Genomic DNA, 26,134 nt, shown 5'->3' with positions numbered 1-26,134 from the left:
AACTCCACACAGAAACGCCAACTGATCAAGCCGAGGCTCGAACCAGTGACCTGGCTGTGAGGTGACAGCACTACCTACTGTGCCACCGCATCACCCCATTTATTTCAAATGTAAAATACGAATGTTTTCACATAGAGCACGAAATATGAGCAAAATAACAAAAACAAACAAAAAAGATTCAGACATGTTTATATCATTTTTTTCAGACAACACAGAATTTATAAAATCAATATTTGGTGAAACAATCCATATTTTCAAATCAAAACCAATAAAAACAAGTAATTCTGACCCAATGTCTTTTTCTGGAGAAAAAAGCTTATAATAACAATTTTTTTTATTTGATATTTGGAAGAAATGTCATCAGATTTTTACAGAATTAAATATTCTCATTGTACTCTAATCCATACCTAAAAATTAGGGCTGCAGAATATATGGTTTCAGCATTACTATCGCAAAACACAAATCTGCAATAGTCACATGGCAGGATCTGTTGAGCAATGTTGAGCTTAGACCTTTTTAGGCCTGTGACTGTTTGCGTTTTACTAAAATTGAAACCATTTGGGCACAATAAATTATAATATTCGCAGCTTAAAGCTTAACTGCACATAATCATTTATGCAATGAAGACTATGCGGTGTTATTTTATATTTGATGATTCAATTTGTCTAAATATTGTTAGACTCCCCAGAAAAATATATAGTAGGAATGCTCCGAACCAAACGGCCGGAAATTGGTATCGGCTAATAATCACATTACTCGCTGATCTGGCTGATCAATCATGAATTGCAAGTGTTTGTGTTAGTAAACATTTGAATAACCTTGTATGTATTTAGGCCTTTTTACATGTGAGAATTGTTCTGTTTTTGACAATATTGCAAGTTCACTTATTGCAATAAACCGTAGTTTATAGGTCTATTTCCTTTTAGTAAAGCAGTAATTGATTTATAGTTGTGCATTTTAACATATTATACATCAAATATGTGGTAGCTTTGTTAGTGATTTTTCTTACCATTTTTTTCATCTGTGCTATTTATTATTTCCCATAAAGCTGCTTCGGACCATGACATGTTCACACCTAAATAGTTATGAGACATGTTTAAGGAATTATATGCAGCATCCTTGATTTATTTTCTTAGGTAAGGAGTGATCCCCACTTAAGAATCAAACTTGGAGGGAAATGTGCTTCATGCATTATAAAGCTTGAAGAATCAGAATTGCTACTCTGTATTGGCCGATCATCATGACAAGGAATAGGTGGCAAAAATCCTGATCGGAGCATCCCTAATATAAAGAACTCTGTTTTTTATTTGCATCTTTGCTCTGCTGTAATTATCTTTGATTGTAAATGGTTTGTTTTGAAAAATCAAGTTATTCAAGCCATCTGGTAAAATTATACTTATATCGCAATATATAAAAATCACAAAAAAACAAATTATAGCAATGTCATTTGTTTTCCAGATACATGCAGCCCTACTAAAAAACCCAATAAAAATGGAGAGAAACTGAGAATTGGTGTCAAGTGGTCTCTTAGCTGCATATACTGTATATGATTTAACATAATTTCTATTACACAAAACAAAATCCATTTTTCTAATACGTTTTTACATTTTCCATTTAAAAGTCTCTGATGTGGAGTCCTCATTACACTGGTATTACGTAACGTAGCTGAAATACCCGCACACACCACATTTTAAATCTAACAAATTACCTCTGAGCTCACCCAATTTCTCAAGCTCATTCATTCAATTTTTTTCCATTCCCTCCATCCTTCCATCGCTTTCCTCCAAGTCTCCCTCTGATCAAAACAACTGCGAGCCTCCTCCAGGCCAGACCACAGAGTAGTGTGAGCATTAACTATAATCTCTGCATGCAGCTGTTTCTATCTCTGTGTGTGTGTGTGTGTGTGTATGTGTGTGTCAGGAGCAGAGGAGAGCATTAAACTCACAGCCTGTGTCTGATGGGGTTCACCTTGACTTCTCGGAGACTCCAGACGGCTGTTTTGGTCACCATTAACAGGCTGGGGCAGAAGAGGACGGGCTCGACCTGTAGGGATTCATTGATTTGGTTCTTAAGCCTTCAGGGGGTTTATACGTCCAGGCTGTGTTCTTTAAATATGCGCGTTTATGAAGCCACACAGAGTGGTAGTGTAGTGTTAAGCACTTAAGTAGTAGAGACAGGCCCAGTAAAAAATGTGCGTATGGCCTTTAGGTACTAATAAAATCAGTTCTTTACCATGATGTCTACATTCACATTTTTAGACATGCACGCACAACTAACTCTAGAAATACAATATGGGACAAACAGATTATACTGTAAGATGGAAAGTGTAAGGAAATAAAAGTGAGAAAATGTATCTACACATTTCATGAGCTGCGTCCCAAATGGCACACTATACACTATGCACTCATGCACTATGTACTTATGCACTTACACACTCAGCAGGATAGTATATGTATGTAGTGTTGTCCCAAATGGCACACTAATGTTTTTTTTACTAAGCGGATATTCAAACCGCTTCCCTAATGATGTTTGACGGTTGCCAAATAAGTGAAATAAACGACCGAATTATCAAATAATACCTGCCGTGAGTATAACCGCATTCACCATCGGGAGGGGCTATAATCACTCTCATAGGAGAATTTTGCTTTCACCTTCCAAAATAAATAAAGATATTCAACATGTGCGTCCGATAGCTCCGCCCCTTCCGCTACGCAAGCAAACCTGCGGTCGTTTAGTGCGTGAAGTGTCCATCATTTCACACTTCATTTTAGCGGCTGAATGAGTGCATCATCCGGGTAATTGAAGTGCACCTATTATTTTTAGAGTTTTCAGTGTGAACACACTACTTACACTATTTATACTATAAAATGGCGTAGAATAGTGCATAAGTATGCGATTTGGGACGCAGCTCTGGTCATGGTTTCTTTGCAATTGTTGTGCTTAAGTTAAGACAAAAAGATGCTAAATATAACTCTCAATTCTAGAGATGTGTTATTTTCTTTTTTAATTACTTTTTATAAACTTAATAAATAATTAAATACTGAAAACAATAATGAATGAAATATATCCTTAAGTATGTATTTAAATAAGTCAGATGTTGCATCACAGAAATCACAAGTAAGTTTTGCTTATACATTTTTTGGGTATAGTTTTAAGAATATACAGTCATTTTGAGAAATATATGCAGTAAATAAACTAAAAATTAGGCCTGCACAGTACGTGCATGTTGATGAGATGCAATCTTGAGTTGACTTTGCATTGTATTTTTACATTTAAATACAAAACCATAAAGAACAAATTGTTTATCTCACTTTTATCTTTACTTTATTGCATTCATTTATGCTTGTAGTTTGTTTATTACATTTTATGTAAGATTCACTCCCCTGCAGAATCATCTCAATCAATCAAAATGAATCCATTTGATAACACTTTAGGGACCAATTCCCACTATTAACTAGTTGTTCATTAGCATGTATATTTTTTGAGATATTGGCTGCTTTTTACTACTTAAACACTACATATTCTGCATGATCTTATTCTACATCCTTTACCCAATTCCTAAACTACCTTAATATCATATATTAATAATAATAATAAGAAGCAAATTAGGACTTTATTCATTCATTAATTCCTTTCGGCTTAGTACCTTTATTAATCTGGGGTCGTCACAGCACAATGAAGCGCCAACTTATTTGTTTTACACAGAGAATGCCCTTTCAGCTGCAACCCATCACTGGGAAACATCTAACACACTCGTACACTACGGACAATTTAGCTCTCCCAATTCATCTATAGTGCATGTCTTTGGACTGAGGGGAAACCCATGTGAACAAGGGGAAAACATGCAAACTGAACACAGAAATGTCAACTGACCCAGCTGAGGCTTGAACCAGCGACCTTCTTGCTGTAAGGCAATCGTGCTACCCACTACACCACCGTCACACCCTAAATGTTAACATAAATAACCAAATTTATCTTCTAAACTACATCTGATCCAGAATGACTATAAAGAGCCTTTAATAAGTGCTTACACTGAGGCAGTTTTAGATCTGCCAGAAAGATCCCCATGTTGTGGAGAAGCCCAGTATCTGCATCAATCACCATGTCTATATCAGCTCTGGCCACAAGAATGCCGTTGCCCGCTTAAAAAAAGTGTGAAAACTTACTGTAGCTTCAACTGGATAATTAAGGTGATTAAAGTGAAGCAGTGATGGGTTACTCCTCAGCATTTAGAGAAAAGTAGATTACAACACAACGATAAATTAAATGCAAGAAAAGCAAAAGTGTGGTAAACGTTTCGTAACACTTGGAGGTGTGACTGGTGCAAGCCTAAGGCATTCAAGTATGACGTTCGATTGGTCAGTGGCCAGTCTTTGACCTTGACTGAGGTTCCCAAACACATTACTGTATGCTAAGAGGCTGTTTGTCAGAGAAGCCTGACCCCTCCCACTGCTCTCCGCGGTTACTGTTACCATGACACTGTGAGTAATCCATATCACTCACTAAAATTTAACACCTTCAGGGAGTGAAAGACTCCAACTGAGCGAGAAAGAGAAGAAGCCAAAGAAATTCAGCTTTCCAAGCCATGGCAAAGCTCTTGTCATGTACATTATTCCCGCTTGTTTTCTGAATACTGTCTGTCCCAATGGCCTCTACTCTAACAACACACTCATAGATCATTTTTATATGGACATCAAGACTCGGTCCTGGTGAGATTCAACGCAGAGCAGACGAGCGTAGTATGAACAGAGACCGGGTTTCCGTCTCTGATTGATCTCTTTTCTTCCGTCCAGTCTCAGCTGGCCAAACTGGTTTCATCTGTCTGTCCTTCTCTTCTGAAGTGGAGGATATCAATCCTTTTTATTCACCCCTCTCCTTGGTGCTCATAATTTATAATTAGTTTCAGTGTTTTTAGAGATGGGTTTGTAGCTGTTATTAGAGAAAAGCTTCACTGAGTTACCCTAGACAGATGTGAGTCTTCTTCAGGCACATTGCATTCAGCATTCTATGTTGGTTATTGTTACTAAAAATCAAATACTAAAGCTGAAAACAAGCCCTTTTATAATGCTAAACATAAATCTGAGGTAACTGTAACAAAACGTTGTTTACATTTACAGCATGATGTGAAAAAGCTGTAAGCTTTGATGTACACAAAGAAAAAAAAAGGTTAAACTATGCTTTAAATTTGAAATGTCAGCATGTATTATATCATAAAGTATTATTCAAATGAACACTCACCGGCCACTTTATTAGGTACACCTTACTAGTACCGGGTTGGACCCCATTTTGCCTTCAGAACTGCCTTAATACTCCGTGGCATAGATTCAACAAGGTACTGGAAATATTCCTCAGAGATTTCAGTCCATATTGACATGACTGCTGCAGATTTGTCAGCTGCACCTTCATGATGCGAATCTTCCGTTCCACCACATCCTAAAGGTGCTCTACTGGATTGAGTTCAGGTGACTGTGGAGGCCATTTGAGTACAATGAACTCATTGTCATGTTCAAGAAACCAGTCTGAGATGATTTGTGCTTTATGTGCATTATCCTACTGGAAGTAGCCATCAGAAGATGGTACATTGTGGTCATAAAGGGATGGACATGGTCAGCAACAATACTCAGGTAGGCTGTGGTGTGGACGCGATGCTCAATTGGTACTAATGGCCAAAAAGTATGCCAGGAAACTATCCCCCACACCATTACACCACCATTATCAGCCTGAACCGTTGATACAAGGCAGGATGGATCCTTGCTTTAATGTTTTTGACACCAAATTCTGACCCTCCCCTCCGAATGTTGCAGCAGAAATCCAGTCTCATCAGACCAGGCAAAGTTTTTCCAACCTTTTATTGTCCAATTTTGGTCACCCTGTGTGAATTGTAGCCTCAGTTTCCTGTTTTTAGCTGACAGGAGTGGCACCCAGTGTGGTCTTCTGCTGCTGCAGCCCATCTGCCTCAAGGTTTGACATGTTTTGTGTTCAGAGATACTCTTCTGCATGCCTCTGTTGTTACAAGTGGTTATTTGAGTTACTGTTGCCTTTCTATTAGCTCAAACCAGTCTGGTCATTCTCATTTGATCTTTGACATCAACAAGGCATTTGCGCCCACAGAACTGGTGCTTACTGGATATTCTCTCTTTTTCGGACCTTTCTCTATAAACCCTAGAGATGGTTGTGCATTTAAATCCTAGTAGATCAGCAGTGTCTGAAATACAAGCACAGTCTGGCACCAACAACCAAGCCAAGTTCAAAGTTACTTAAATCACCTTCCCTATTCTGCTGCTCTGTTTGAACGGCAGCAGTTTGTCTTGACCATGTCTACATGCCTAAATGCATTGAGTTGCTGCCATGTGATTGGCCGTTTAGAAATTTGCGTTAACATGCAGTTGGGCAGTTGTACCTAATAAAGTGGCCAGTAAGTGTATATTAGTTATATAATAGTTGTTCAAATTAATTGTTATAATTGCTATAATATTTCTGAGCATTATACCAAACTATTTCTAACCTACTGTATTATACTGAAAGCCATAATTAAGAATATTATAACATGTTTGGTTTTAGTATTGGGTTTATAAAGTTTCATTATAAAAATCATGTTACATCATCCATAAAAACACCAGATAAAATCAACTGTATTTTGTGGCAAATACAGATTGCAGGCTGCCAGAAAGCACTTTCAAAAAATTGCTCTTACAATAACGGCTCGGACATAAAGACAGATTGAAAGACAATAATCGCTGAGAGCTTCTTTTTATGCTGTGTATGGCATTAAAAGGCTTGAATTTGTGCTTTCAGTGGAAGGTACAATAGAAAGCCAGCAAAACAAGACAACTTGAAATGACATGGGTGCTTTCAGGAAGATCTTAGGCCTGTCATCGAATGTAAACAACATTCTGTAAACACACAGACGACCCTACAGTTCTCCCTAGACCTAAACAACAAAACCTCAGAAGTGTGTGGATGCTAGGATTGGATTCGTAAGTACAGTATGGTTTCCTTTTCACTCTCCCTTCAGCTCTTCCCACTCTTCTTTCCTGTTTCCTCTTTTTCTTCCACAATGTTTCATGCTGTTTCTCTCGGCAGGCCTCTGCCTCCTTTTAAAGCGGGAAAGTGAACGGAAGCATTTTCATACGTATGTTGGGCGGAAGCAGTGCTGCTAAATTTAAAGGATTTATGAGCCATGCGCTTTCTGAGAACGTCACAATATCACAGCCAGACAAAGAGCTGTGACCAACAGGATCACTCGCCGACATTAAAACTACATTATACAGACATCATGCTCGTCACACTCCAATACGTGCATACACACAAACATACAGCATCAATTACGCAACGTACTCCTGGAATACAGGCCAATTTTTAATACGGAAAACATCTTCAGAAATGATCACTGCAACTCACAGCCTCATGCATGCATGGAGACAAAGTTCACCTTTGAGACAGCATGAAGGATATGCATCAAACAGTATGCCAAAACCATAACTAACGCACACAGTAGTTGTTCAGATGCATGCTCAGTTGTCCATGTAGTGCTCGTCTAAATGTAGCCAACTTATATTACATCCATCTACATATATTTACCTATATATCCATCCCTCTGGATATAAGTCTGTCTGTTTGTCTGTAATGTATATTTATTAATTTCATCCATCCACATATGTATCCATCCATGCATCCATCAACATATCTGTTTTATGTAAACATATATCCATTCATCAGTCTAGTCTATCTGTATACATTATCCATCTATCTGTAACAATGTATTCATTGGTCTCTCCTTATACTGTAGCTGCATATATTTCTATTAAACCATCCATCCATCCATCCATCCATCCACATATCCATCCATTTAAATACCTGTACATACAACCACCCAGTAATATCTGTATTTTATCCTTACACCCATACAGTATATCTTCCATCCCTCCTTCGCTCCATCTGCATAGACATCTATCTCCTATCCAACGGCATATTCATCCATCTGTTCATCCATGTATATATCAATCCATGAATCTGTCTATCAAAACATCTATTCTATTCTATTCTATTCTATTCTATTCTATTCTATTCTATTCTATTCTATTCTATTCTATTCTATTCTATTCCTCACTATCCTTTGACTTATTCCCTGCTTCTTCAGGGGTGGCCACAGTGGAATGATCCAGTTGTATACTATTGTAATCTATTGTACTGTATTCTATTCTATCTCTTATTTTTTAGGGCTGGGTGATTTTGCCTAAATCTAAATCTCAATTAAGTGAACATTTTACCTCGATTACAATTAATAAACGATTGTTTCATTTCTTTTTTGGCCTCATAGTTCACTGACAAGTTTTGCACAGTAAATATTTTCACATATTACAAGTGCGAGATTTTTAAAGGAAGGGAGCATTACTTGATTTTAAAATAATTGGAGGAAACATGCACTATAATTATTTATTGAACATCATAAGAGAAAATATCTCAAATAATCTCAAGGCATCTCTGGTGCAGCTTTCAATCATCATCAATGTGCAAACGTGCGACGTAAAGTTTAATTTTTTGAGAGGTGCGCAGGAATAGGAGCTCACGAAGGCTGCGCCAGAACATAATCGTGAGTTTGATGCAGAAGTATAAATCATCCTTAACAAAGGGGGGGTGACTCCATACGTGATAGGGAAAAGTAACTGAAAAAAAATAATAAAAATCGATCTGGAAAAATTAGATTGATTATAGGATCTGAATGACGATTTTGATTACTTTTCAATTAATTTCCCAGCCCTAGTGGAATGAACCAGTTCTGTTCCATTCTATTCTATTGGTGCTCAAACAAGAACCTAGCTTGTTTAGATAAGATTTTAGATTTAGACTTTCATTTTCTGGAAATTTACACCGTTCAATCTTTACAGCAGCAAAACAAAAAATGTCAATATTAAAAGCAAAATAGAGTTATGTAATATTTCAACTTGAGAAAAAGCTACTTGGATTTATTATTAAAAAGACTAGCTTATTTTTAAACAAGAAAGCATTAAGTAAAAAAAAAACACTTAAGATTGATGGTTTAAAACAATTGACTCAATTCCTTAATACGGTGTTGTAGTCTATTTGGATGTACTGTACAGGCACACTGTTCTGGAGCTGTCTCTGCCAGCTGTTGTGTTTTCACAAGGACTCATTTCTCCCTCAGAGGAGCTGTAGATCAGATAGCAGCGAGATGTTGAGCGCTCAGCTATTTGTAAACCTGTATTACTGTAGTCCTCACAGGACTTAAATGCTTTCCGTAGTCTTCCTGTTTAAACTGGGGTAAACAACAGGGTTTATGGTGGGTTCAGTTGCTGAAAGTGGCGTTTCCTATACAATAACCATGCCAACGGACCGCCGTTTGTGTTCTTCCATAAGGGTTGTCATCATGCTCTTTATAGCTAGTATACTGAAGACATGAACACTCGGTTTTGGCATGGAAAAGAAACATGGATGGCAGCAAATATGAAGGCACGTAAATGCAAACACACACACACAAACACACACTCACGGCTGTCAGCCCACATCACTCCATCATTTCACATGCACTCCAACTACACAGGATTCAGTCTCCCAGCAACGGGCATCATAATCACTCAACTCTCTCACTCCTCTGACTTCCTCTCTCTCTCTCCTTCTCTTTTTCTCTCTCCATGACTCACTCTTGTTTTCTCTCTTTCTTCCTTCCAACTCTATCTGTAACAGTCTATCTGTTGGTTTTGATCACGCCTGCTCTTTCCATCCTCAGCAAAAGTCAATTTGTTACTCAACGTTTGTTGTTTACCAGAAATACTGCATCTAGTTAAGTGTACTTCTGATGCAAAATTGTGCTTGGAAAGATGTCGTCTTGGATTACAGCAATAGTTCTTCAGAATATTCGATTTAAATATCACCACTGAAGTTACATGTATTGATCATTTCCCTCATTGTGTTTGTCATTTGCTTTTATTATATAACAATTGTGACTTGAGTTTTATTCCTGCATTCTATTCCTGCATTGATGCGTCAAAGGTTTTCAGAAAGACTTTATATTGTAAAAGTAACACAGTTATATTTGAAAATGTGTCTTACTAGTCATATATCTTTTTCAGGATAAATATTTTTTTTTATTTTTAAATAATGAAATGTATCATTATTTCTACTATATAAAAAGTTGTAACTTGTGGTAAATATCAATCATTTTAACATTGTGTTCTTGAGCACAAAATCAGCACAGTGCAGTAGAATGATGATGACGTGACTGTTGATCATGTTTTAAAAAGAAAAATCACAAAAAAATGAATGATAAATATGAATAAATAAGATAAATTAGATAAAGAGGAATAAAATATTATTTAAAAAAACATTCCATTCATATTTATAAAAAATTTCATTTATAATTTTAAAAAATGATTTATGAACTTACTAATTTCTTTAAAAGTATTCAGTGATAGTTTTGGGCGATGCAGTAGTAGTGCTGTCGCCTTAAAGCAAGAAGGTCGCTGTTTTGAGCCTTGGCTGGGTCAGTTGGCGTTTCAGTGTGGCGTTTGCATGTTCTCCCTGCGTTTGCGTGGGTTTCCTTTGGGTGCTCCGGATTCCTCCACAGTCCAAAAGACATGCGGTACAGATGGAATGGGTAAGCTAAATTGTCCGTAGCGTATGAGCATGAATGAGTGTGTATGGATGTTTCCCTATAGATGGGTTGCAGCTGGAAGGGCATACGCTGCGTAAAACATATGCTGGATAAGTTGGTGGTTCATTTCGCTATGGCGACCCCAGATTAATAAAGGGACTGAGCCGAAAAGAAAATGAATGAATGATTCTTTGAATTCTTACTCTCTTTGCCTAAGAATACCTGGGAACAAGAGTTAAGGATCACCATTAGTGTAATAGAATGGTATTATATACTCAATTTTGTACACAGTTCTTCTATATGAGCCTGACACGGTTTAATGCAATGCAATATTTTTTTACAGTGCACACTACACTAATACCAGATTAGCCAAAATATACCCAAAATAGAAGTAATACTTGTAATAGGTGTCAACAACCTCCAGCAAATGTTTTGGCCTTGTCCAAGATTGACAGTGTTTCAGTCTAAAATATTTGATACTTTTGAAAAGACTTTAAACATATTAGCCACTCCAAACCCTCTAACAGCACTATTTAGAATTCCTTTAGAGCCAAATTTGCCTTCAACAACACAGAACGTTGAGGCTTGAACCACATTATTGGCTAGAAGGCTTATTCTTCTTAAGTGGAAACAAACATATCCATTTTCATATGACAGATGGATAAAATATTTTTTTTTGTGTGTGTTTAAAGTTGGGAAAAAAATGGTTTTTATTAAGAGGGTATTTAAAGTCTTTTTACAAAACATGGAAACCTTTGTTGAATTATATTGACACTACTGATCTTAAAGCAGAAGTGGAATAAATGTTTATTATTATTACTAATATATTATTATTATTTACTTTCATTGTTAGTTTTTTGTTATTTATACATTTATTGTATTAATGTTTTTTGTTTTCATTGGGTGTAATTGGTTCTTAGTTGTGAAAAAGCAGAAAAGTGTATTAATGTATTTATTTTTGTATGTATATGAAATTGTATCTGCACAAAATGTTAATAATTATATTTGGCAAAAAAAAAAGTATTGGATTAAAAAGCTTTTGCACAGGTTAAAAACCAGCAATTTCGTAATAAAATAAATTAAATTTACTAAATTAAACTAAATTTAATAGTAAGCTTAAAACAAATATCCTGACGAATAACACAAATATAATGGAAAAATATTTTTAAACCATTACATTTTGCAGCGTTTCTGAAAGTTTGTATGTGGGTGCGCATACATGTGTGTTCTTCCCTCCTGATTCTGTCTCCAGATCTGTCAGCTGCAGCTCAAAACAGCTTTAGTCTGTTTAGACTTCAGCAGACGTGCACGGAGAAGAACATGACTTGAAATGTCACACAAATCTTTCTGCAGCAAATTTCCCCATTTGTGTTTTTCCAGTTACCGGTCCTCACTTATTTTCTCTTGCTCTCTCTCTATTCTTATATTCCTTATCTTTCACGCTCCCTCACTTATATATATGCAAAACAACCGGTGAACACACAATTTACTAAATTGATTAGACAGCTCAAATATACCAGTGGTTATTTCACTTGAATGTAATTGTATTTGGGAAAATTGTATTTCCAAGCAAACAGACGGCACTGATTAAATCAGCACGACAAAAGCATAATAAAGACCAAAACAATATTTTCATTTCCAACTCAATGCACCACTTCTGTAGAAGAGCCTACCAGTGAAACTAAATGTTTCCCCAAATCCCACATATAGTATCAATAAAAAGTTACAGTACATCCAGACTGATGGGCACTAATAACTAGAGTCCCATTTTAGTTGATCCAAAAATGAAAATTTACTCGCTATACACTTACACTCAAGTGCTTGCAAAACTTCATGAGTTGAACACACAAAAATTATTTTGAAGAAAAAGTTTAACCAGTGGCTTCCATATAGTAAATAGAATGGAAGTCACTGAACACTGGTTTCCAGCTTCCATCAAAATGCCCTCTTTTATGCTCAACAGAAGAAACTCATAAGTAGGACTAGGCGATTATTTGAAAAGTAATTGAAATTGACATTCAGAACCTATAATCGATCAAATTTTTCTTGGTTGATTTTTTTGATTACTTTCCCTACTGTGTGTGGAGCCACGTGACCCTGCTCTGTTGAGGCTATTTTATACTTCTGCATTGAGCGCACGCATACGGTCCAGAGACCCCATTGGAGCAAGTGTTTATGCGTCAAGTCCTGTGGAGGAGCTCCATATGGAAACGTTTGTTTTGCGTTTACCTTATGATTAAAGTGGTTGCGTGTCCACCAGTTTCTGCCTCTAAATGAGTGAGTTTTAGCTACTTGTACATTAAGGTAGCGTTCATTAAAATAATTTTGTTTTCAAAAGCGCAATTTATTTGTACTTTATTATAAGAAAAAAAGGAACTGTTCGTTTTAATCAGTTTGTGCTTTAATTTCAGCTTTGATTTTCCATAAATAATCATAAATAATAGACTGTGTATGTGTGCGTTTCCCTTTAATTATTTTAAAATCACGTGATGCACACTTTGTTCAAAAAATCTGTCTCTATTTTGTGAGCAATATAACAATTTTACTAATAATACTGCCAACATTTATTTCAAATTCATGCATTTTCTCTTTAGCTTAGTCCTTTTATTAATCCGGAGTCGCCACAGCAGAATGAACCAACTTATCCAGCACGCTTTTAACGCAGCGGATGCCCTTCCAAGCGCAACCCATCTCCGGGAAACTGTCAGAGAATTATGGAGGACAAAATAAAAAATTTAATTCAATATTTAGATTTTAGACCAAATCACCTAGTCCTACTCATAAGAGTTTTAAATGATGGCAGATCACTTTTGAGTGAACTATCCCTTTAAGACATAAAAAACAGAGTTTTACATTTGTCAAAGTTCAAAACGTCTATAAAAGGAGAAAGAATGAGACACCAAGGTGAAACTGAACCAAGCCACATGCGATGGCTAAGTACTGAAAATAGACACAAATTGGGCCGAGCTATTGAAAGCATATTACAGTGAATTAAGCTTACATAATCTGTCACTGCAGAAATGGCAATATGCAAATGGAGAGAACTAGCAGCAGGGAAATGTCTGACTGGCGTCACTAAAAATACGGAAAAATCTGCTGTGTACTAACTATTTTCAGTCACTAACAAAAACAAACTACAAACAGTTACAAATTCATTAAACTACATTAAACATGCAATTGTAAATTAGGAAGGGAAGGTTAATAATTAAAATATCAGCAATGTGTTCAGATTATGAATCAAATATTAATAAATAATAATAACATATGAAGAATTCAGATGCAAAAACCTCTAAGGGTCGTTTGAAATTTCAGTTGCAAATAAACATTTTTCTCAACCTTCTTTGTTTATGTTGATTTATTTTACTTTGAAGACCATGAAAAGTAAGAATGTCACAATCCTGCAAATCCTCGATTTCATTACGTTTTAAATTCTAAAGAAACGATTTGATTTGATTCTCGATTTAAAAAAAAAAGAAAAAATTGAAAGCACAAGCTAAGCCATTTTAAGACTCATGCAATATAATAATATCTGACCTTTGTTCGCAATGTATCACACATTAATATACCATTTAAAATGTTTATTAACAATATAATGTAACAATAACTTGTATCATCAGTCAATAGGAAACTTATACAAAATAACCTGCCATCTAATTTCTCTTTTGTAACTGCAGTTTACATTACTGTGCATGGAGGGTATCGCCGTAGCTGTGAGATACATTCTACCTGGAATTTTGTAGTGCGATACTAGCATGCTTATTAAATGGCTAAAACCGGAGTTTTCTACCACTAAATACCTTTCTATTACTAGATACCCTGCCATGTTAGTCATGCTGCCGGTGGGATAATGTGGTATAAACTTTTTTTTTTTGTCGACAATACGAAATTGTCAACATAACTCACTGGAAATCCAAAATACTTCTACATCGTCAACTTCAGTGAAAGAGGAGGGGGGTTCAATTTCGGTGTTTTTTTTTTTTTTGCTTGGAAAGCCAAGCTCACTTGACATGGGGACGTAGAAGCACTAACTATTCCATTTTTTGGATTCGATAATCGAGATAAAGCATGAATTTCGGTAGATTTCTATTTAAAATTTAAATCGTGACACACTGAATAAAAAGAATTTATTTTTTGGCATAAAAGTCAAATTACTGAACCTGCACATAGGAGCCTGTTGAAAAAGCTCATTTTAGAAGGAATTTTCACACGGCATTTAGAGGTTTTTGCATCTGAACTCTTCATATTTAGTTTTCATTGGTAAACTAAACAGGCCAAACCATCATCCATCTTTTTCACAATACACTTTGACTAGTACTTCACAGAGAGGAGGATATAATTTAAACACAGTCTAATGCCTTCCCAAAAGTAATTGCAAAAGCCTCTCTGGGGACTGACCAAGACATTTTTTTCCAGTACTCAATCCACCTAGACTGAGCGTAGTGTTCCAGAAAGTGCAAGAGCAAATCCGCCTTTTATTCAGTTCTAGTGAAAAATGTCACCCTGCTACTCTAGCAGGGGAAATGGAAAATAAATGACATACTTCAGACACAGCATACTTCATTACACTTCTTACAGTATTCGTCTTCTCCAAATGGCCATAGGCGCTTCAAAAGCTACTCTGAAAATACACAAACTATGCACTGAATTTTTATTTCATATTCCATATGTATGGCATTAGCTGAATATTATAAATTACTGAAGGCAGTAAAAATATAGAACAGTAATATTTTTTTTACATTATCAACAGCAGCATGCATCTGAATTAGATGCTGTCATTTGTTGACGCTCCCTATATTTTACCTTCAAGCAGAGGCAGAAGGACTTCAGAAGAAGCGTGTAACTTTAACATCTTGTCCGTGCATGTGCACAGTTTGTCTGGAAACACTGACATCCATTAAGGCAGACATCATGCTTCGCCTTGTGCTCTGGCATTCTGGGTAATAATGGGCCTTGGGTGCTTATTATCGCCTTTTGGCATCTGTTATCAGAACAAATCACAGTCATAGTTTCGCTGTGCACAGGAGAGCTTCAAAGAAAAAAGGCCACAGTTCGCCTTTAGTATTGATTTCTGAAACATGACTAAATGTTAAATGTAATTTGAAAGTGCCCAGTGGTTTCCAAACTCATTATTTTTTACAAATGTTGCCTTGGTATAAAGATCATTTGAGAATATTTTTCATTACCCTGATGGTAGCTTTTACAAAACATGAACATTACTGATATCCAGACAGCAAGGTTCTAATTTAGAAACTGGACGCAGTACAGAGCTCATTTTTTCATATCAGTCACAAATATCCAGTTGATTCAAACTGACAGCCCTAAACAGACTATGTGAGCATCTTTTTTAGTAGAATACTCATTTACCATGATGCAGTGGGTGGTGTCCAGGTTTCTATTCTTTGTACACACAACAAATGTAATGAGATACGCATTTAGCATATAAAATGATCTCATGTTGTATGGAGCTTCAATGCATTTGCTACTTTGATTCCACACTATAAGTGGAAAAACAGTATGTAAGCGGAGCTGAATTCAGTGAGTGAAAACAACCTGGATGCTTCACAGTACCTCCGGCAAGATTCTGGAGTGCACGTTTGACGAACACTTTACACCATGAGGCCACAGTAAAGGTTTAGTAAATGGAAGTGAACCAATGCAAATACACCATAAAACCATGGAACAATTGAAAACATGAGAGATATACTGTAGTTTCTAAACCTAATTAGATTTTATTTTCATTTTTCATTCTACTGTGTTTGAGACATACTTTTTGTTATGAAAAGCAGCTGTTATATAAAAAGTAATTCTGGATGCAGCACACGATTCTATAATATTAGATTCCTCAGTTTTGGCAAGTCAGGTCCCTCCATCAACAGTAGCACAATTTTAGACAGATAGTTTTTACTAGTGATGCTCTGATCACTGTTTCTGCAGCCATACAGAGCAAGTCCCTCTTAAGGTGATCTGCCGATACAGAGTATCGATTCTAATGCTTCAAGCTTTATAATGCATAAAGCACACTTTCCTTACAAGTATGAATCTTAAAGTGGAGATCTCACGTTACCCAAGAGAATCTCTTATAACCATTAGTGTGGACATGTCATGATCAGAAGCAGCTTTACAGAAAATAATAGATGAAAAAAAATTTAAAATAGGAGGAAAAAGGATTGACAACGCAATTTAGAAACATCTATGAGAGAGCGGGATTTGCACTCGAGATATCTTTACTGCTCTAAACAATTACCTTATCAACTATAATGCTTGATTAGAACATCGATGTGCATCTTGCAATCTGTTCTCTTGCTCAACATCCACTCTTGTCACTATGAATTGCGGATCTTCCAGCAGAGGTCATATGGTTGGATGAGACTATAGATAGGGGCGATCGCTCCACTTATGTCACAACAGCTCAAAACACCAATATACAATGGTCGCAACAAAGAGATCATCACTAGCACAAGTTGAGCCAATAAACTGTATAAATAGGGGTCGCAGCCTATATATTAGCTGCTGTTTTGGAAGCGCAGTGATCGCTCACACCCCCATGCATCATTTATTTACTTAAGTGTTGTAGCACTGCCAGGTGTGTGTAAACTCTTAAATACTCACGATCAGTTCATGAGATCGGCCAGATTGGCGAGTACCAATAGAGTTATAAATGTGATTATCGGCAGATACAGATCTCCAGGCCAATCAATTAAAGCATCCTTATGTTTTAACAGTGATATTAATGCAATTTTATAGATAAAAATGTCTCAACCACTAGAAGCCATCTACAATTAATTTGATTACACTTAAATGACCATGAGAACAAACTGATTTCTCTTTCATGTATTTTTTTTTAAATACATCATAAAAAGAACCAAACATCAGTTTTGCTGCAAACTGTGCAGACAGTAGTTTTACAACAGGTTTTATTCCCTCAAGTCAAGACATTTGGTTCCATTGTAGAAACAACAAAAATTGTCAAAAAACTGAAAAATAGGCTATAATTTATTTAAATGTAAAAATTGTGTAAACTATGTAAGTGATCTAAAATGAATTAAATAAATGTATAAATCTTTAACTCTTTCATTACCCCTTAAACTCTCTACTTAAGGTTAAACTACAGACTTTTATCTGGTAAAATATTGTTTTCCATCAGGTAAAATTATTATTATTATTTTTTTTAACTGTCAACTGAATCCTCAAAGATCCGCTTCCATTTAATTAAACAATCTTCCCAAACTACATTTGTTACTTTTTTGGAATTCAATTTCACTCAATTCAGATTAGAAATATCCAATCTGATGTATTAAAAATACAAAAAAAGTAATACTGTAATTGCTGCATATTAAATGACTTTTACAGCTTTTATCTTTTATATAACTGCAAAAAGATGTTTTTACACCGTTTTATTTTTAAAATGCTATAACTATGATTTATTGATTACATACTGTAACATAATCACTTGCAAATTCCTAACCTCAAATATCATCAACAGTACAATAGTTATGCTGATCTCAGCAAGCACCACTAATGAATTGCTGAGCTCTTGCCCCTCCCCTCGTATCTGATTGGCTGTTAAGGACTTACTCTGCTCAAGGAGACTGACAAGCTCTCAGCAGTAAGCAGATTTAAATTTCAGATGGGTAGTAGATCTATTGGAATCTGTCATCAGCTGGGACACCAGTCCAATCTGTCACCTCCTTCTCTTTCCCTGCTCATCCCCAGGCAGAGCATTACACTTTCATTAGTTCAACCCCCCAATCCCCCAACCTTCCAGCTCCATCTCCACACTTTCTTCAAAGAGAGATGGCTTTGTCTGCCATATTGATCTGGTCACCCTTAAAAAGCAGAGCACTCCTTTTCTTTCATGTCTCTCTCTCTCTTTCCATGTCATGAACTATTGAGATTCAGCGAACAAGTTAAGAGCTGCATGTCTTGAACTGGAAAATAAAGCCTTTAAACATCTTCGGGATCTTTGCGGGTTTGTCTTTTACAACTATGAAAGCTACAGATTAAAGAGCGCAGAGTTTACACATGGGTCCCACAGATCTCCACGGCAACAAAACAATCTCAATCTAGCTTTTAGCTCAACGTTGTCATTTCTCAAATGCTGATTAAATCAGTTCGCTGTCAGACTCAAATCTCCTGCTGAACACACTTTACGAAGAAACCAGATTTGTAAATTTATTCAAGAAAAGTACTTTTGCAAAACTTGCAGCTGCGATGCTAGGCTGCAGAGCGGTTTCACTGCATTTTAAAGTGTTTCCTGAGGAAATACTGTATTTAGCTTTGCTTATCTGCATACTGATGGATGAAAAGAAATTTAAAAAAAGCTTAATTGTTAGGTGCATGAGGACAATGTTGTAAAGACTGCAGCTATTTTTTCTTTAATCCTAATCAAACACACTCACAAGCTAATCAAGATCTGAGTGTTGCTAGAAAGCTAGAGACAGGTAAGATTTTAATCAAGGTCAGATATGTGGAGCAACCATACTGACTATATAGGCCTGACAATGTAGGACAGTTTTTCTTTGCATGAAACATTGACGTTACAGTACAAAATGTCTTTTGCTGCATTTTTTTTAAACAGTGTAAGCATTTCATGTGTCATTTGTTTCTCTCGGGAGCGGATGGAAATGTCACTTTTGTTTTTCCTGGCAATACATTATCTGACAATATCCATCCCTCCACATGAAAACAAAATGTACAGGTTTTCAGAAACAAAGTCTTTACATAAGGTCACTCAAAAAAAGATGGCTTGTTTAAACAACTTAATTAAAATGAGTTGAAAACACAATTCTTGCATTTTTGTTCAGAGAACTTAATTGGTTTATGTTCAGTTCACTTACATTTGTAAAAAAATGCTTAAGTTAACTTAATTTGTGTTAGGACAACATGAGAGAATTGTGTGGAACAGAGCGTTTTTATTTCAAAGTGGCAATTAAAAAGCGCTTTATCCATCAAAATTCTTATAATTAATTCTCACTTTCTGTGAGCTATTAATGTAATCATGTAACCTACAGAAAGTTTAGTGTACTAATCAGTAAATGAATCTTTATGGTGAACAAACCACAATCAATAATATAAATAAATAAAACAAAATCCTTACAATGAATCGGTTTTGGTACAAAGCAATATTGTACAGGAACAGAAGCGTTAAAAGGGATCGTTCACCCAAAATTGACATTTTCTTGTTAATGTACTTACACTAAAGGCATCCAAGATGCAGGTGGCTTTTTCTCTTCAGTAAAACATTAACCCTCTAAATGCCTGCTCTACCAAATGGTTGACCATATTTTGACCGTTTTAAATAATGACTGTTAAAGTCATTTAAAGAATGGCTGTTTTAAATAATGGTTTACACACACAGCATTGTTGGGTTACAAAATCAAACAAACAATTCTGTTGCATAATTACAATTGATTTTGGTTTTATTGTGGAAAAAAAAAGGAAAACATGTCAAGTCAGAATTTGAAATATTTTATAGCATACTTCAAAAAATAAGGATGATGTAGTATTAAAAAATGTTTTGTATTGATAATGTTTTAAAATAAATTGGTTTTGCACTTCATATTTTCTAATTTATTATATGTATTTATTACCATACTTTTACCATAAACCAACATATTAACCATTTGGTAGAGATTAATAAGTTTAGAAATTATGGGATGTGTTGAAGAAAAATGCATTGAATGGAGTTAACTAGGAGTTACTAGGAGATTTTTACCTTAAAGGTGCAGTAGGCGATCTGCTAAAAAGCTAACCGCTTAGCATATCATCTTTGGACGGCGGGGAGGGACTGTGATTCAAAGCCACACCCCCTGAAATCGCACCACGTCACAACAGCTGACAGACAACCCACTAGTTCATGTCATTCGCCAGTTAGTTAGTGCCAGCGCCGTGCAGGAATTACATGTAATACTTTGCCACACTTACATGCCATTTCAGAGCGAATATTTAGAGTAGCATGGTAAACAGTATAGGAAGGCTATGATTGTTCAAAAATGACCCAATGTGAATATAAAAGCAACTTCAGCTCAATAAAGCAGGTTGGGCGGAATAGCTTTTTTTTTTACTGGTGTTTTGTGGTTAAACTAAATATAAATCTACATTGTAGATGCTGTCAAAGAACCTTATGAAACTGAAATTAATCACATCAATCTTTCACCGGGAGATTTCAGTGGCTGAACAACACGTCTGTGCATATAAATCATTCATAACACAACACAATCTAACATAAAATAGTTTCAAAACAGAACATTACCTGTCTAACAATGATACTTCAGCCATGGTGTCGTCCTTCCTCCAGCGTGCTAAAGTAACTCCAATATCGATTCAGGTTTTTAAAGTTTCAATTCAGCATTTGATTTCTTCCGGTCCATCTCGTGACAGCGCGGCCGCTTTAAGGGCGAGTTATACCCGCGCCTGGTTTTACAGTAATCGGCCTGAGCTCGGCTGTCATTCGGCGACTCCGGCTCCGACTCGGCATCTAAGAGCGGCCCGCAGCTCGCTCAGAGCGCATGCATTTGTGATGCAGACGGGCACGCGCTAATGGCGGATCTGCGTGAACAGATGCGCAGAAGTCTACAGTCTACATTTGCTGACAGACAGTCTGACCTGCTTATCGGAATTAAGGGAAATGACGGTCCGACTCAATTTAATTGGATGAACATTTTTAGTTTTATGCTTTACCCAGAATATAAAAATACCTATAAACACATTTAGATCATTTACTGTAATCATTACTATTGGACTGTGAAGAGACTTTCAACCAGCACAAAAAAAAATGTTTCTGAAGACAATCACCTACTGCACCTTTAACCTAGGGTCCTTGGAAATTCATATAAATGGCAGGCAATCAATGGTTGCCTGTTTTTAGAATAAAAATAAACACATACAAATAAGTTCAAATCAATAGCCAGCCATTGCTCCAGGCGACGCACTGATGTCTCTTGAAGCGAAACGATCAGTCCCTGTAGGAAAATGATCATTATTTACAATGTTACAAGCTTAAATCCACAGCCTGGGCAAACAAAAAGGCACAACTGAAGTGAGCATGAGCTTCCGGTTTCTTAATGATGTAAGCGTAAGTGCACACTCAAGACGCAAGTTTATTTATCAGCATAAGTCATGCCTGCAAGTGTAATTTATATCGCTTGCTGCATCTTACACAATCACAGGTAAAAACCATTTTTGCAAAAACGTGCCTTCTCACTCTTATCCCCTCACACCCAAGTGTACGCTTCTATGCCCAGAAATAAGGCAAATGACCTTATTCAATCTCTTGCACCAACTGATAATTCAGCTTCATGAAGACTCCAATGTATCATCAAGAGCCATAAAGATTGATTTAGAATTGATTGTATACACACTGTAGCTTATTTTTAATCTTAAAATGGGTGACCATTGATTGACAAACAAATAACCAAGCTAAAGTCTTATTTAATGTGCTCATTCATTCATTTTTTTTTCGACTTAGTCCCTTTATTCATCAGGGGTCCCCACAGTGGAATGAACCGCCAACTTATCCTGCATATGTTTTACGAAGCAGATGCTCTTCCAGCCACAACACAACACCAGGAAACACCCATTCACTTCTGCATTCACGCACACGCACTATGGCCAATTTAGTTTATTCAATTCACCTACGGTATACCACATGTCTTTGGATTGTGGGGGTAACCAGAGCACCCAGAGGAAACCCAGATGGGATTCCTAAAACTGATTACTAGAAAATTATTAGCACCGCCATGCTCAACAAATTCCATTTTTAGGTGTTACTGTAGCACAAATACAGGGGAACATGCAAACTCCACACAAAAATGCCAACTGAACCAGGGGCTCGAACCAGCAGCCTTCTTGGTGAGGCGATAGCGCTACCCACTGTGTCACTGTGCCACCCTTTTGCTGTTCTACCAAAGAAAAAGAAAAAATTCTCACCTACAGTACACCTTTAATGGCCCAATTAAATTTTTATTTTTTGGATGAACTATTTTCGATCTTCTATTGCAGAGCGCAGTCACAGTTTAAGGCTGAATTAAGAACTATTTTTTCTCAATTAACCATCTGCCAGATGTGATTCCTAAATCTGATTACTACAAAATTATTAGCACACCCCCATGCTCAACAAATTCCATTTTTTAAGGCATTACTGTAGCACAAATGTGCGATTCATGTGATAAAACGTTTCTGTTAACCAGGTGCTCACTGTCGAGTCACTGCCATTGCCCTGTTCATCAGACCACACAATATTTATATATATGTGCTTATGTGTGTGTTTGCAAACACGCTCCAGTGCTTTGTGAGTGCTAATTACAACAACCTCCCACAAAAGTGTTAGCGCATCCACTGAAAACAGAGCAAGAGAAAGAGCATGAGCTGTGCACAAAAGAGAGTTAAACGAGAGGACAAATGAGCACTGATTCTTCCGTCTGAACTCCCGCAGTCAGTCAGGTGACCAGAGCGCCAGCTGCCAAGTCCTGGAGGCAGGGCATAATCAGCCCAAGGCCTTTTGGGTACTAGAGTACAGCAAAAAAATAAAATAAATCACTCTGCTGTGTGTCAGTATAAACACACTCAATGACATGTTAGATTAATCCAAACAGCTTTATTGTGATAGAGAAAGAATAGGAATTCCAAGACTTAAGTATACTAAATACTCCAAGTCTTTAAGTTGTAAGCTTTGTTGAAGCCAACTTCCCACCCCAAATTTCTCAAACACCTCAATTGGATGTTAAAGAAACCCTTCACTTTTTTTCTTTAAATATGCTCATTTTATAAGTCCCCTAGAGTTACACAGTTCAGCTTTACCATTTTTTTAATCTATTCAGTTTATCTCTGGGCCAGGAGGGAGCACTTTTAGCTTAGCTTAGCATTAATCACTGAATCAGATTAGACCACTAGAATCTTGCTCAAAAATGACCAGAGTTTAGATAATTTCCCAATTTAAACCATGATTACTCTGTAGTTACATTGTGTATCAAGACAGTTAAGTCAGAATTGAGACAGAAAAGTTGCTATTATTTTCTAAGCCCGATCCCAATTCTATTTTTGTACCCCTACCCCTTGGCCCTTAAAATCGAGGGTGAATGGGGAAGGGCTTCAAAATTTACCCCTAAGAATTGGGACAGCACTACAATACCTGCACACATCATCATATGTCATCGCGATCTCTTGCTTCATATGAGATCAGACGATTGTGCCTGCTGTAGTTATTTTATTTGTGTTTTTTATTGGTATTTATCTTCAGGAAATTACTGAAGGCAAATATCATGTTATTATAACGATCTAATGTGACAATAAGATCGTAATACTGTGCATTTAACAAAGTGGCTATTTTAATCTGCGTAAACACACCAAAAAAAACATTAACATTATAGCGGACACCCATTCCCAGCCACTAGACTTTTCTGGCAAGGTATTAGAGTGTCGTCGAGTGTCCGAAGTTGTGGGACTTCTGTACAGGATTTTTTATTAGGGATTATAGATCGCAAAATTTAGCGGTTTTTATTTTAGCGTTTTTTTTTTTTTTAAGCATGACAGTTAAACATGTACGCAGTTATGAATATATTAAAACAATGAAAGAATATATTTGCTTTTTTGTTGAAAAAAATTGTAATAATGATAAAAAAATACTAATTTGTGCATCTCCTTACTTCTGGGTGTAACTATCTGCTGTTAAGGCTGATGTATTCTGGGAAATTTTCTTATACCTTGGTTTCGAGTGTGGTCCTGAAAAATTCACCCCTTCCCCTTAGCCCTACACTTTCAAGCTAAAGAGAATTGGGACACCCCTACCCCTTGACGTGAATGCAAAAAAACGAGGGGTAGGGGTAAGGGCTAAGGGGTTGGAATTGGGAATTGGGACCTAGTCTGCATATGGCTAGGAACTATACTCTCATTCCGGTGTAACAATCACTGAACTTTGCTTCCATACTATAATATTACAAAGCGCCTGACAATAGTATTGTTATAGAATAGTTTTTCAAACCATAATGGCATAGAAATAGCAACTTTTAATTTTCCATTAGTCTTAGTACATGATTTCTTAAAATTAGTTGGATTAACAGAAAAATTATCAAAACTCTTTGGTCATTTGAGCAAGATGCTAATGGTCTAATCTGATTCAATGATCTATGCTAAGCAGAGTTAAAAGTGCTCCCATCAGACCCAGATATCAACTGAATGGATTAAAAAAAAAATAGTAAAATAAAATGGTTTAACTCTAGGGGAGTTGTGAAATGAGTCTTTTACAACGTTGTAAAACATAAGTGTAGCAAATTACATGCCTCCAAAGATAGTTTTAGTTCAATTCTGTGAAGAGATCAGTTATATATTGAGAACTGCATACAGTAAAATTAAAAATTTATTTAATGGTGACTAGACAAACTAAACAAAACATGAGAGAAAATACTAAGGCAAAAAAAAAGCATTTCAAAAGAATCATGTTTATGTCCTTTCAAATATATACAACTTTCTTTCTTGCTTGGACAACAAATTTTGCTAAACCATCAAATAAAATGTAACATCATGATATCAAATAAAAAAAAAACCTTATAATAATTGAGAGCTCTGGGTTGGGGAATTGAGTAAATAACTCAATTTTGGCTTGCGTAATGCAAATTGACAAACTAGCCTACATTTTCAATTTAAGCTTTAACTTCTCATGTAAAGATGCTTTGAAAGATAGTACATCAGGACATCAGCAATTTTACAGTACAAATAAAACTGACATTACTGTGTTAAATGCCTGTCTATTCCTCACACAAATCAACTAAATTGACTTCCAAATCTAACATATGGATATTTTTCTGTGCATTTTAGCTTTTTTTATACCTTAGCGGTTGAATCAATTCAATTGTATGAAAATGAGCAAGTCGTTGTACAATATCCATTCCAGATTATCCTCAACCTTTTGACATAAACCTTTAAAACACTTCCTAGAACTTTCAGACAGGTCTTCACACTGCTCTACATATGCCAAGACATCTGACCACTTGAGAATACCTCAACACATGACTACAGATTCAAAGGTTGCAAGAGCAATCCCTTGTATGGTTGACACAGAAAACATGCTTTGTCAAATGTCCTTGAGCGAATCCTTTCAACCAGAGTACTCTAGAGAACTGTATTAAGTACATAAAAGATAGAAAATTAGGTTGTGTCTTTGAAAGCACAAAGGTTGCAACTTCAGTGTAGGTCAATATAAAGAGACTTATTTCAAAACTAGATAAACATTAAGGATTCCAGAAACAATGAGCATATCAAATATGATCTCATGATGTGGTTCTAACACATAAATTTAAGTACAGTTGCATTGAAAAGTACAATACCGCCGTATCAACAGCATCTACACTACGTCTACACATCTCACTGGCCACTTTATTAGGTACATCTTACTTGTACCAGGTAGGACCCCCTTTTGCATTCAGAACTGCCATAATCCTTTGTGGCATAGATTTAAGAAGGTACAGGAAATATTCCGCAGAGAATTTGGTCTATATTTAAATGATAGCAGAGTTGCTGCAGATTTTT

General features: G+C 36.2%; 1 protein-coding gene across 26 annotated transcripts in view; it reads right to left on the bottom strand.

Annotated features, from left to right (window-relative positions):
* slc8a1b (solute carrier family 8 member 1b) overlaps positions 1-26,134 on the bottom strand; it is a 200,561-nt gene that overhangs the window by 172,366 nt on the left and 2,061 nt on the right. For 11 of the 26 annotated variants that reach the window (XR_015512828.1, XR_015512827.1, XR_015512830.1 and 8 more), the window contains one exon: positions 1,946-2,043. The exons of 13 other annotated variants lie outside the window; for them this stretch is intronic. The gene's annotated coding sequence lies outside the window, so the exon portion shown is untranslated. The remainder of the gene's footprint in view (positions 1-1,945; positions 2,044-26,134) is intronic. 2 more of the 26 variants (XM_087289642.1, XM_087289641.1) reach the window with 1 other exon arrangement.

Source organism: Danio rerio, chromosome 17, assembly GCF_052040795.2.
Source record: "Danio rerio strain M-AB ecotype USA chromosome 17, GRCz13ab, whole genome shotgun sequence".
Taxonomy (NCBI): domain Eukaryota; kingdom Metazoa; phylum Chordata; class Actinopteri; order Cypriniformes; family Danionidae; genus Danio; species Danio rerio.
This window is presented reverse-complemented; position numbering and strand designations above follow the sequence as displayed.